The sequence below is a fragment of the Thermobia domestica genome, chromosome 2 (assembly GCF_964235325.1).
Source record: "Thermobia domestica chromosome 2, izTheDome1.hap1.1, whole genome shotgun sequence".
NCBI lineage: Eukaryota > Metazoa > Arthropoda > Insecta > Zygentoma > Lepismatidae > Thermobia > Thermobia domestica.
This window is the reverse complement of record NC_137455.1, coordinates 193,113,367-193,126,025: the sequence shown is the minus strand read 5'-3', so window position 1 is coordinate 193,126,025 and position 12,659 is coordinate 193,113,367.

Below are 12,659 nucleotides of genomic sequence, written 5' to 3'. Positions count from 1 at the left end.
TCGCAGAAAATTGAAAATATCAATTATAACTGCATGCTAATAATCGCAAACTAAAATGAAGATTTTGCAATAATAGGCATTACATTTACAATTGATTTTTGCATGGTTTGTGTTTATGCTCTTCCCAATTCTTTGCGATGGCTAATACGGAATAACTCAAGCCGCCTTATGTAGAGTCATTTTGACGTACGGTTAGCGTGATACTAAAAATCTGACTACTACAGGAAACTCTTTAGGATGGCAGTAATCTCGCGTTAGAACGATTCTGCATACTGCCCAAGATTTTAGAACAGTAAATTTTTCTGAGGCCAATAGTAGTAGTGGTCGACGTATATTGAGCCGAGTCAGCAAAAATTTTCTCGATTCTGATTGGCTGAGAGAGGTCACGTGACGTTAGGCCCCGCCCACGCGGGAAATTCAAATTTTTTAGGTCACGTGGTATGACGTCATGAGTCACCCTGCGGGGAAATCCCTCATTCTCTTTTATGACTAGGATTTTTGAAAATTGTTCCCTTTTACGGGTAAGATGTGTGTTTTGATTGGTTGACAGCTGTCACATGATCTTAGACCCAGGGATATTTGAAAATTCGTTCCCTTTTACGGGTAAGATGAGTGTTTATGATTGGCTGATAGAGGTTACATGATCTTAGACCCGCTACACGGTGAACAGGTCACATGGTATGACGTCATGTTTTACCCTTGCGGGGAAATCCATTACTAATTCGTTTCCTTTTACGGGTAAGATGAGTGCTTTGGTACCTTGATTCTGATTGGATGATAGAGATCACGTGATTTTAGGTCCTAGGATTTTTGAAATTAGGGTGTCCTTTCCGATGTATACTTTGGTATCTCGATTCTGATTGGTTGATAGAGGTCACATAATTTTAGACCCACCACACGGTGAACAGATTACATGGGAATACCCCTCACTCATTTGTTTCCTTTTACAGGTAAGATGAATGTTTTGGTACATCAATTTTGATTGGTTGATAGAAGTCACATGATCTTAGCCCCCCCCACCCCATGAGTGAAATATAGAGCGATATGTCGGTGATCACCCTAGACCTGTATTTTAGAATTTTGTTCCCTTTTATGGTTATCCTTAAAGTTCCCATGGAGGGTTCAACCTCCTCCTTAAATAACCCTTTTTGGTATCATGATATTGTACTGAAGTTTACATTAAATATTATCGTTCTCTTTGACAGATAAGATGATTACCAGCTTTCTTACCTTGATGGAGAGACAGCTTGCCTTATACGTTTACGTATGGAGATCATGTCCTTGAATTAGTTGCCTATGCCTCTGGAAGTAACAATGGTGAAAGAGGGGTGTCGCTTGTAGATTTGTTATAACACATTGTTGTGAGTTTAAGCGATTTTTTAAACGCTCAGTAAGCGCTTCATTAATGGAAACAGTGTTGCCAGATTTTTCTTACCGAAACTGCTCCGATTCTTTTCGAAACGGTTCCGCAGAGTGCAAGAAAATTTAAACTAAAAAATTTTTCGAACTAAAAAAATTTCAAAACTAAAAAAAATTTAAACAAAAATTTTCGAACTAAAAAATTTTGAAACAAAAAAGTTTCAAACAAAAAATTTTCGAACCCAAAAAAAATTTTCGAACTAAAAAAAATTGAAACAAAATTTTGTCGAACTAAAACATTTTTAAAAACAAAAGTTTCGAACTAAAGATGTAAATCACATCTAAAAATTTTCAAATCAAACTTTTTATCGAACTAAACTTTTAAAATTTTCGAACTAGAAATTTAAACCAAGTTTAAAAAAAAATCCTAAGAAATGTTTCTCCAGGAATCGAACTCAGGTCTTTCAAACCAAAGATGTGTATGCTAAGCGCTTAAATGAATTCGGTTTTAATCGATCTTGGTGGGTTTCGAACCATGGTCCTTGAAAAGGATACACATATACTTTAAGAAAATAAATCTGACAGTGTAACGCTTCTCAAATCAAACTTTTTATCGAACTAAACTTTTAAAATTTTCGAACTAGAAATTGAAACCAAGTTTTAGAAAAATCCTAAGAAATGTTTCTCCAGGAATCGAACTCAGGTCTTTCAAACCAAAGATGTGTATGCTAACCGCTTAAATGAATTCGGTTTTTTAATCGTGCTTGGTGGGTTTCGAACCATGGTTCTTGAAAAGGATACACATATACTTTAAGAAAATAAATCTGACAGTGTAACGTGGATTAAAATAAAATGCTGATAGACTTCTTTGTGTGTAGACATAGAAGCACATATGATTGAAAATGCAAACGTCAGCGGATCGCATTACTTTTGTTTTACTACGAACGTGTCAGCATGATTCATGAAAAAAGCAAACATTGACATTCTCGTATGGAATATGAGGAAAATGAAATGTCGTCACAGTTACGACAAGTAGTGACATGATCCTGACAGAAAGCATTTGGGATCAGAACTGTGATACTAGATGTTGTAACTATTGAGAAACTTGAATGACGTCACGATCGATTGTTACACATCGTTTTGGTTCGTGATTCATGACAAAAGCAGCGAGCGTTTTGATTGGTTCGTTATGACATCATTTTATAAATTTCCTCGTTTCTGATTGGCTGACGGTGACGTCGTTTTCACAGCGACCTAAATAAAAATCTAAATTTCATTTTTCAAATCCTACATCGCTCTCAACTATCGAGTGATAAGGTCTACTTTTAAAAGTGTCTTCATTTAAGAAGCTTTACTGCACCGACTTTGTGTTCATTGAATTTGAGGTAAGTTCAGTGAGATTTTATTTTTCACCCAAGATTCGAAAATCATTTTTATTTTATATTTGTGGGGGTGGATCACTCATACACTGTTTTACTTTTAGTACGAAATATTTAGACTATGAAGAAATTAGTGGAATGGGAAAGTGGGAGTACGAATCAGGAACCCCCACACATTAGAAGTAAGCACGATAAATGATATGGTTTAGCGTCCCTTCAGCGAGCGCCCGTCGGGAATTGAACCATGGCCAGAAAATGTGTGCGCTTAGTTTTGAAAAGAATGCATTACAAAATTTCAGAAACTATGCCTGAGAATAATATGGTTCGATACCCTTTGAAACCATTAGCGGCCCCTTCAGCTTAACGTGATATTCGAGCAATCACCTGGGATTGAACCAGGGCCAGAGGTGTGTACGTCAATCATTTAGCTTAGTTTTGAAAAGAATGTATGATAACGCATGAGAATATTAAATTTCAGAAAAGGCTTGACAGCGATCCGATGTGGGAAAGCAAACCCCACCGAGGATTGAACCAGGACCTTCCACGTTAGAAGCATGTACGCTAACCACTTAGCCACGAGTACATGAATATGTGGTTAAAAGATTTACGCTATACAGATTTTGTTTTGACAATTACGTATGTATAACGTTAATGGTTGGTGAATCTCTTCAACTTGCAAACGCATCATTTAAAGGTCGTTGTGAGTAGAAAAAAATGCTTACGCGTGCTTTATCACATCTCAGTACTGTTGAAACATTCATTCATGCATTCTTTTTTTTATCACTATAGAATGGTAGGTCAGTTACATGCTGATGTAATGGTTTCGAGTTTGACAGCAATAAAACACTCATTTCAGTAACATAATTATTTAAAAAAACTTTGATTTTTAGTACGCGTGCTTTCATAATGAGATTCTGAACGTCACCGCCAGGAATCAAACTCAGGACCTTTACATGAATTACTTAGTTAAGAATTTATCATGAATGTTATGATTTCCTGGGCTAAGCGGTTAGCATACGTACCTTTGGCGTGGGAGACCAGGGTTTGATTCCCGGCGGGAGCTCATGTGGTTCGGATTCCACGTTAATCAGTAGGTCTACGTCTCATATAGCCTCGCTGCTGAAAGGGACGCTAAACTAAAAAATCAAAAAATCAACTCAAATTCACGCTGCTCAATTCCTTTTTCCCATTACATATTTGTTTTACCGTACCTGTTTGTTTGTTTTCATTTTTAACCATGGTCGAATCGGGTTTTACTGTTCGCAATGAAATCACTCGTCATTATAGACGATTTATGTACGTTTATGTATTATGAGGTGTGTACGTCAACCATTTAGCTTAGTTTTGAAAAGAATGTATGATAACGCGTGAGAATATTAAATTTCAGAATAGGCTTGACATGCCCCGACGTGGAAAAGCAAACCCACCGAGGCTTGAACCAGGGCCTTCCACGTCCGAAGCATGTACGCTAACCGCTTAGTCACAATAATAAAAAAAAATACGCTATACAGATTTTGTTTCGACAATTACGTATGTGTATCGTTAATGTTCGATGAATCTCTTCAACTTGCAAACGCATCATTTAAAGGTCGTTGTGAGTGGGAAAAAAAATGCTGACGCGTACTTTGTCACATCTCAGCACTGATGAAACATTCATTCATGCATTCTTTTTATCACTATAGAATGGTAGGTCAGTTACATGCTGATGTAATGCTCTCGAGTTTGACAGCAATAAAACACTCATTTCAGTAACATAATTATTTTTTAAAAAACTTTGATTTCTAGTACATATGCTTTCATAATGAGATTCTGAACGTCACCGCCAGGAATCAAACTCAGGACCTTTACATGAATTGCTTAGTTAAGAATTTATCATGAATGTTATGATTTCCTGTTTATCAGGTGATTAAGATTTTTCTTTCTTCTTTTCTTTTGTAGTAAATTCACGCTGCTCAATTCCTTTTTTCCCCACATTACATATTTGTTTTACCGTACCTGTTTGTTTGTTTTCTCCTTTTATTAACCATGGCCGAATCGGGTTTTACTGTTCGCAATGAAATCACTCGTCATTATAGACGATTTAACATTGAAGGCAGAATGCTCGAAGTTCAATTCAACGCACCGCCCGTAGGAACCGATATCATACAGTATGTACATAATAGTTTCCAAGCAATGCTAGACCATTTGTTAGCCAATGTCGACGATGAGGCGATGGTTGGTTTATCGGTAATATCGCCACGTAACACGAATAAACCATTTTGGGTGAGTTTTCGCCAAGCACGAAACTTGACACTGGAAACGATGTGGGCCTCGTTCGAAAGAGTGTTACAAAGTAACAATGCATTTCTCCTGCACGAACCATTCACCGTGCATTTTCATCGTGTCGATATTCCACGTGGCTATGGCGGTTTGCGGCAAGGAGTACTTCAAAATGAAGAATTATTACGTTGCAAACGAGGGATTGTACGTGTAAAAAATCAAGATTCAAGGTGCCTGGCGTACGCCCTTGTTATTGCTATTGGCCTGAAAAAATACAAGAATGTAGATGTGAAACGACATAGACAATATCAAGATCAATCAAAATGTGTTGTGGACGATGAAGTGAATGCATTATGTGCAAATGCAGGAGTGAATTTGGATCATGGTGCCAGTGTAAATGAAATTCGACAATTCCAGGCATACCTCAAAGAATATAAAATTACAGTGTATACTAGTTTCACAGGTCATGACATCATGTACGAGGGGCCCAACGACGAAAATCGCACTCCCATAAATTTGATTTGTTTAGCTGGACATTTTGACATCATCCAATCTTTAACTGCTTGTTTTGCAACCAATTTCTACTGTGAAGCGTGCCATAAAAAATACAGTGAACGTAACAGACATGTGAAAAATTGTCCTGTAACATGCTCCAAATGTCTACAGAGACCTCTATGCGACAAGAACCAAACGCCAATATTATGCAACGACTGCAATCGTCAATTTTACGGCGAAGAATGTTTTAACAATCATCGTAATATTGTATATCATCGTGGGGAACCTGTATGCAAAATGGTGCAGCAATGTACTAGATGTTACAGAGTATATTCTTTTGTGCATACAGGACAACGACTTCATGATTGCAATGAGATCTTTTGCAATGTTTGTAAGAAGATTGTTCCAGGATCCCATCAATGTTTTATGCTTCCTGATCGACAATGCTTGAAACCTGGTGTTCCTTCACTCATGCACGCAAAGAAAGCCTTGTTGATATTCTATGATATAGAATCTATGCAGGACACGAATATTGGCGATAATACGTATGTACACATTCCAAATTTATTGGTTGCACAACAAGTATGTTATGCATGTGTTGAAAACAATAATATCCAGCAGTCTTGCAGTACGTGTGGTCAGCGCCAGCATATTTTCCAAGGAGACGATCCAGTTTATGATTTTCTCCAGTACTTGCGGGAACGTCGTCCCAATATAAATAGGATTTTCTGTGTCGCGCACAACGCTAAGGGATACGATGGGCATTTTATCCTAAAGACCATGGTCGAACAATGCCAATGGAGACCTGACGTCATATTAAATGGGACCAAGATACTGAGTTTAACCTTGAATAATCTGACGTTCATTGACTCGTTGAACTTCCTACCTATGGCATTAAGTAAATTGTCAAAAGCGTTCAATTTACCCGCAACCAAAGGCTACTTCCCACATTTCTTCAACACCAAGGAGAATCAATCGTATATTGGACCACTTCCAGAAACGAAGTATTATGGTGCAGATGAAATGGCCGTCGAAGACAGAAACAAGTTCATGCATTGGTACAACGATCATCGTAATGACACGTTTGATTTTCAGAAAGAAATTCTCAAGTATTGTATTCAAGATGTCAATGTACTGCGACAAGCATGCGTTTCGTTTATGACGTCATTTGAAACAGAAACCAAAGTGAATCCCTTCTTGGAGACGATCACGATTGCAAGTGCTTCCAATTTAGTATTCCGCCGGAATTTCCTTAAACCTAATACCATTGGAATTCTACCGGCACATGGCTATCGATGGAGAAGTACCCAATCGATCGCTGCAATGCAATGGCTGGCCTACATTGAAAAAAGCGAAGGAAAACAAATCTTACATGCGGCCCGACAAAAAGAAGTGTTTATTGCGGGATTCCATGTTGATGGCTACTACCAAGATCCTGAGACGTTAGAGGAGCACGTCTACGAGCATGCCGGCTGCTTTTACCACGGGTGTAAAGTATGTTTTACTACAGGCCGTAATCAGCCCATCTACAGCAATCCAGAAGACACCATGGAATTCCGTTATGAACGAACGCAAAGAAAAAATGCAAGACTGCGTGAATTGGGGTATATTGTACATGAAATGTGGGAGTGCGAATTTAATCAGTTCTTAAAACAAAATCCTGCAATGGCGACGTATCTGAAGAATCACCCGTACATGAACCGCAGACCATTAAATCCAAGAGATAGCTTTTTTGGAGGAAGGACCAATTGCGTGAAATTGTACCACCAAGTCGACGAAAAAGCAGGGGAAGTAATAAAATATTTCGATATTGTCTCGCTTTATCCTTATGTAAATAAGTGTGCTAAATACCCTGTAGGCCATCCACGAATTTATCTACAGGGTGATGAAAATATACCACCAATAAATAAAGTCAATGGTCTAATCAAAATGTCGATATTACCAAGTCGCCATCTTTATCATGGTCTCCTGCCTTACCGATGTAACAAGAAACTACTCTTTCCACTGTGTGCTGCGTGTGCCGAAGAAATGAACCCAGACCCTACAGCAACGTGTACACACAATGATCAGGGGCGGTGCCTCACTGGAACATGGGTATCATATGAAATCCAGAAAGCAGTAGAATTAGGATATCAACCAGTGGAAATTTTTGAAATTTGGGATTATGACATTGAACAATATGATCCCATCACGAAAACAGGTGGCTTGTTCACGGAATATATCAATACGTTTTTGAAATCAAAAATGGAAGCTTCTGGCTGGCCTAGTTCCTGTGTGACCGAAGAAGACAAATCAAAATTCATACAAACCTTCCTGGAGCGTGAAGGTATTGCATTGGATCCGTCCAAAATTGAAAATAATCCTGCACGAAGAAGTTTATCTAAGCTTTGTGTGAACTCATTATGGGGAAAGCTTTGCCAAAGATCAAACTTTAGCCAGACCACAATTATTGATCGGCCGGAAGAATTTTATGAAAAACTCACTTCCCCCGACATTAAACTCCATCAAATTGTACCCATCAATGATACGATGTTGTATGCGTTCTGGGAGTACAATGAACATGTGCCTGTTCAAAACCGAAACACCAATGTCGTGTTAGGTGCATTTACAACATGTCAGGCACGCCTGGAACTGTACAAGTACCTGGAAATGTTGCAGGAACGTGTTTTATATTTCGACACGGATTCTGTGATTTTTACAGAGAAGCCCGGGGAGCCAACCATTGAACCTTCAACGTACTTGGGATGCTTATCGAATGAGATGGAGTCTTACGGGCCACGAGCATACATCAAGACATTTGTCAGTGGAGGACCAAAAAATTACAGCCTAGAAATATACAATCCGGATACCAACGTCACCAGTTACATATGTAAAATTAGAGGATTTACATTAAACTACAATGCCGGACAACAATTAAATTTCAATACGCTAAAAGAAATGATTACAAATCAATGCCGTGGACAAGTCACCATCACTATCCCCCATAAGATATGCAGGACCAAAGACCATACCATCGTCACACGCAAAGAAGAAAAAATGTACAGTATCCAGTACACAAAACGTCGATTTAAAGAATTCAATTCTTATGATACGGTTCCGTACGGGTACGTTAAAAAACAGAAGATGGAACTGGAAAAAGAAGATGAAGAAGAAAAAACTGTAAATACCCAATAAGGCCGCCATTTCTTTTTTCCTTTTCCTTTTCTTCTTTCCCTTCCTTAACCACAAAGCAGCAACACCAAGAAGAAAATGAAGTACCCACAAGAGTTCATAAATCATCAACATCACCATCAGTGGAAGAAATGCAGTCATCTCGTATCCAAGGAGGAACCTTGACCATAAAGCTGCAACACCAAGAAAAATGCAGTACCCAGAAAAAGTGCGTAAACATCCATCAGTGGATGAAATGGTGTTATCTCGTACCCGAGGAGGAAGATGAGCCTAAACAGATCCATCATTTACGAGTAAGTTTTATTTCTCTCTTATCAATATTGACTCATTTTTATTGTTTCAGAAAAAAGAAATTCTTAAAGTAATCCGTCGTTTCTTCTTTTTCTTTACAGGATACGTCTACAACATTCGAAGATGATGACACGTCCAACATATTCATTAAACTAGATCCTGTATTTATTATGTTAATAAACTTGTATGAGAAGAGCACATACCTTTCGTTAAAATACAACAAGTTGAAAAAAAATATGTTTTATTATTTCTTGAAACCCTGAACACTTGTTTTCAAATAAATGGTAATCTTGAAAATTTAAGGTGGAAAATATATCCAAGATTTGGTTTACATGATTTTGTTCGAAAAAATAATTAAAGAATTTTTTAGTGTCCAAAATTTGGTTTTTAATTTAGTTCGAAAAAAATTTGGATTTGAAAACTTTCAAATGTGGTTTACAACTTTAGTACGAAACTTGTTTTTAAAAATTGGTTCGAAATTTTTTGTTTAAATTTTTAGTTCGAAAAATTTTGATTTGAAAATTTAGTTCGAAAGTTTTTAGTTTAAAATTTTTTGTTAAAAAAAATTATTTAAATTTTTAGTTCGAATTTTTTTGAAATTTTTGTTTCAAAATTTTTAGTTCGAAATTTTTTTTGTTTGAAAATTTTTGTTTGAAATTTTTTTAGTTCGAAAAATTTTTAGTTTAAAATTTCTTGCACTCTGCGGAACCGTTTCGAAAAGAATCGGAGCAGTTTAGGTAAAAAAAATCTGGCAACACTGTTTCCATTAATGAAGCGCTTACTGAGCAATAAATCGCTTAAACTCACAACAATGTGTTATAAGAAATCTACAAGCGACACCCCTCTTTCACCATTGTTACTTCCAGAGACATAGGCTACTAATTCAAGGACAAGATCTCCATCAAGGTAAGAATCATCTTATCTGTCAAAGAGAACGATAATATTTAATGTAAACTTCAGTACAATATCATGATACCAAAAAGGGTTATTTAAGGAGGAGGTTGAACCCTCCATGGGAACTTTAAGGATAACCATAAAAGGGAACAAAATTCTAAAATACAGGTCTAGGGTGATCACCGACATATCGCTCTATATTTCACTCATGGGGTGGGGGGGGTGCTAAGATCATGTGACCTCTGTCGGCCAATCAGAATCGAGGTACCAAAACACTCATCTTACTCGTAAAAAGGGAACGAATTTCAAAAGTCACAGGGCTTAAGATCACGTGACCTCTATCAACCAATCAGCATTGGGGTACCAAAAGGATTCATCTTACCCGTAAAAGGGAACGAATTTTAAAAATCCCAGGGCCTAAGATCACGTGACCTCTGTCAGCCAATCATAAACACTCATCTTACCCGTAAAAGGGAACGAATTTCAAATATCGTAGGGTGTAAAATCACGTGACAGCTATCAACCAATCATAAGCACTCATCTTACCCGTAAAAGGGAACAAATTAGTGAGGGATTTCCCCGCGGGGTGACTCATGACGTCATAACACGTGACCTAAAAAATTTGAATTTCCCGCGTGGGCGGGGCCTAACGTCACGTGACCTCTCTCAGCCAATCAGAATCGAGAAATTTTTGCTGACTCGGCTCAATATACGTCGACCACTACTACTCCAATGCTTTTACTGACCTTGACCAGAGGCCCGTAGCCTGCTCGAAAATTTAGGGGGGGCCCGGTGGAAGTTAGGGGGGCCCGATCCAAAAATATTAGTTCATTCCATATTATAGTTCATTTGCAAACCTACCGTGAAAATTTTAGAGGAGGCCAGTAAAAATGTAGGGGAGGCCAGTAAAAATTTAGGGGGGGCGGCCCCCCTAGACCCCCCTGGATACGGGCCTGCTTGACCATGATCTCTGTATCTCCGATTTGGTCCACGGACACGTGCTAAGTTGTGGCCTTAATTTTGCGAAGCCTAGGGTGAATGAGCCACAACCTAGTTACCGCGCATGAAATTATTATTATTATTATTATTATTATTATTATTATTATTATTATTATTATTATTATTATTATTATTATTATTATTATTATTATTAAGTAATCTGCCTTTTGGCAGGTCCTGGGACTAATGAGGATTTTTCTTTTCAATTTTAGATTTGAGCCTGGAAATGTTTCTTCCACTTTTTTCGATCTTCAGCTTCCTTCAGCTAGGAGTGCCGAATAAGATGCCCAAGCATTCTGTTTCTTCTTTTTCCTATTATTTCATGATCTGTCGTCCTTCATTAGCTTCCTTTAGTATGTCTTCATTTCCTTTCCTTTCCGTCCATTATATGCGCAGCATTCTGCGCCAACACCACATTTCAAATATTTCAGCTTTTCTCAATGTCCACGTCTCTGATCCGTAAAGCTTGATGTTAGCAGTCCTCTTTTCCTATCGAATGCTTGTTTAACCTGCGCTTTTCTTGAACTTACGTCTTTTTCACTTCTTCCGTCCGAGGATATTAGATTTCCTAAATAGGGGAACGTCTTAGCGTCTTCGATTTACCCTCCCTTTTGCCGTATGTTTGCCCCTTCCCGTTCTGCTCTTGTGCACTTTATCATTTTGGCTTTCTTCTTATTTATCTTCATTTTGCAGTTGGTCGTTCAAGTTTGAAAGTGCTTCCTGCAAGTTATTTTCGTTCTCTGCTATCAGTTTTATGTCATCAGCAAATCTTATTGTGCTGAAAATCTACCCATTTACTTTTACGACTTTCTCGTTTTTATCATTTTTATATCCTCTTCTATATAGTAGACGGTGAACAGGAGAGGTGACAGTCCACATCCTTGTCGTACTCCTTTACTTATTCTTGCTTCCTTCTGATCTATTTCTATAACAGCTGTTTGCAGTAGCGTAGACAAGATTTTTGTTTGGGGGGACCTTAATGTTATATATATATAATATGCGTTTGTAGCGCCGGAAGATTTAGTTTTAATAATAATAATAATAATAATAATAATAATAGTAGTAGTAATAATAATAATAATAATAATAATAATAATAATAATAATAATAATAATAATAATAATAATAATAATAATAATAATAATAATAATAATAATAATAATAATACACCTTTTTCTGAAGTTCTGGCTTCTTTAGATATTTTTCGTTGATTTCGATTGTTGTTTTTGCACATTTTCTTTACCAAGATTCACACCAATACTGTTGTTCTTTTTGTTCTGCCCACTTTTCTAAAAGGTTTTTCGAGTCTTCATCTCAATTAACATCTTTAGACTTTTCTCCATTGTTTTTCGGTTTCTTTGTTGGCGCGTTTTCCTCATCGAAATGAACACAATTGTCTTTTTCCACTTTTATAAAACATTTTCCGAGATTTTGCATTGCACAATAAGTTCTTATATCGACACGCTAAACACGTCAAATTCAAGTAAATCTTCTGAACTGCTCTAACTGATCAAACATCAGAGATATCTGTGACATAGTCATACGCTAGAAGTCTTTACTATTGTTTTCCATCCTCTCCTGTTAACCATTTCCCCTCAATATATTTCATCTAAATGAAACCAAAACAATAAACGAAAATCTTTATTTATACCACTCCTTTCTTTCTTTCTTTCTTTCTACTTTTAGCTTGTGTGTTAAGGAAACTAGTTGCCAAGCATTTATCGAAATCAATTGATTGTCATTTTCTTTGACGCCAATTGCAGCTAGAAATTAATGGTATTAAACTGAGATATCCTGTTGTAGTTAATCCAG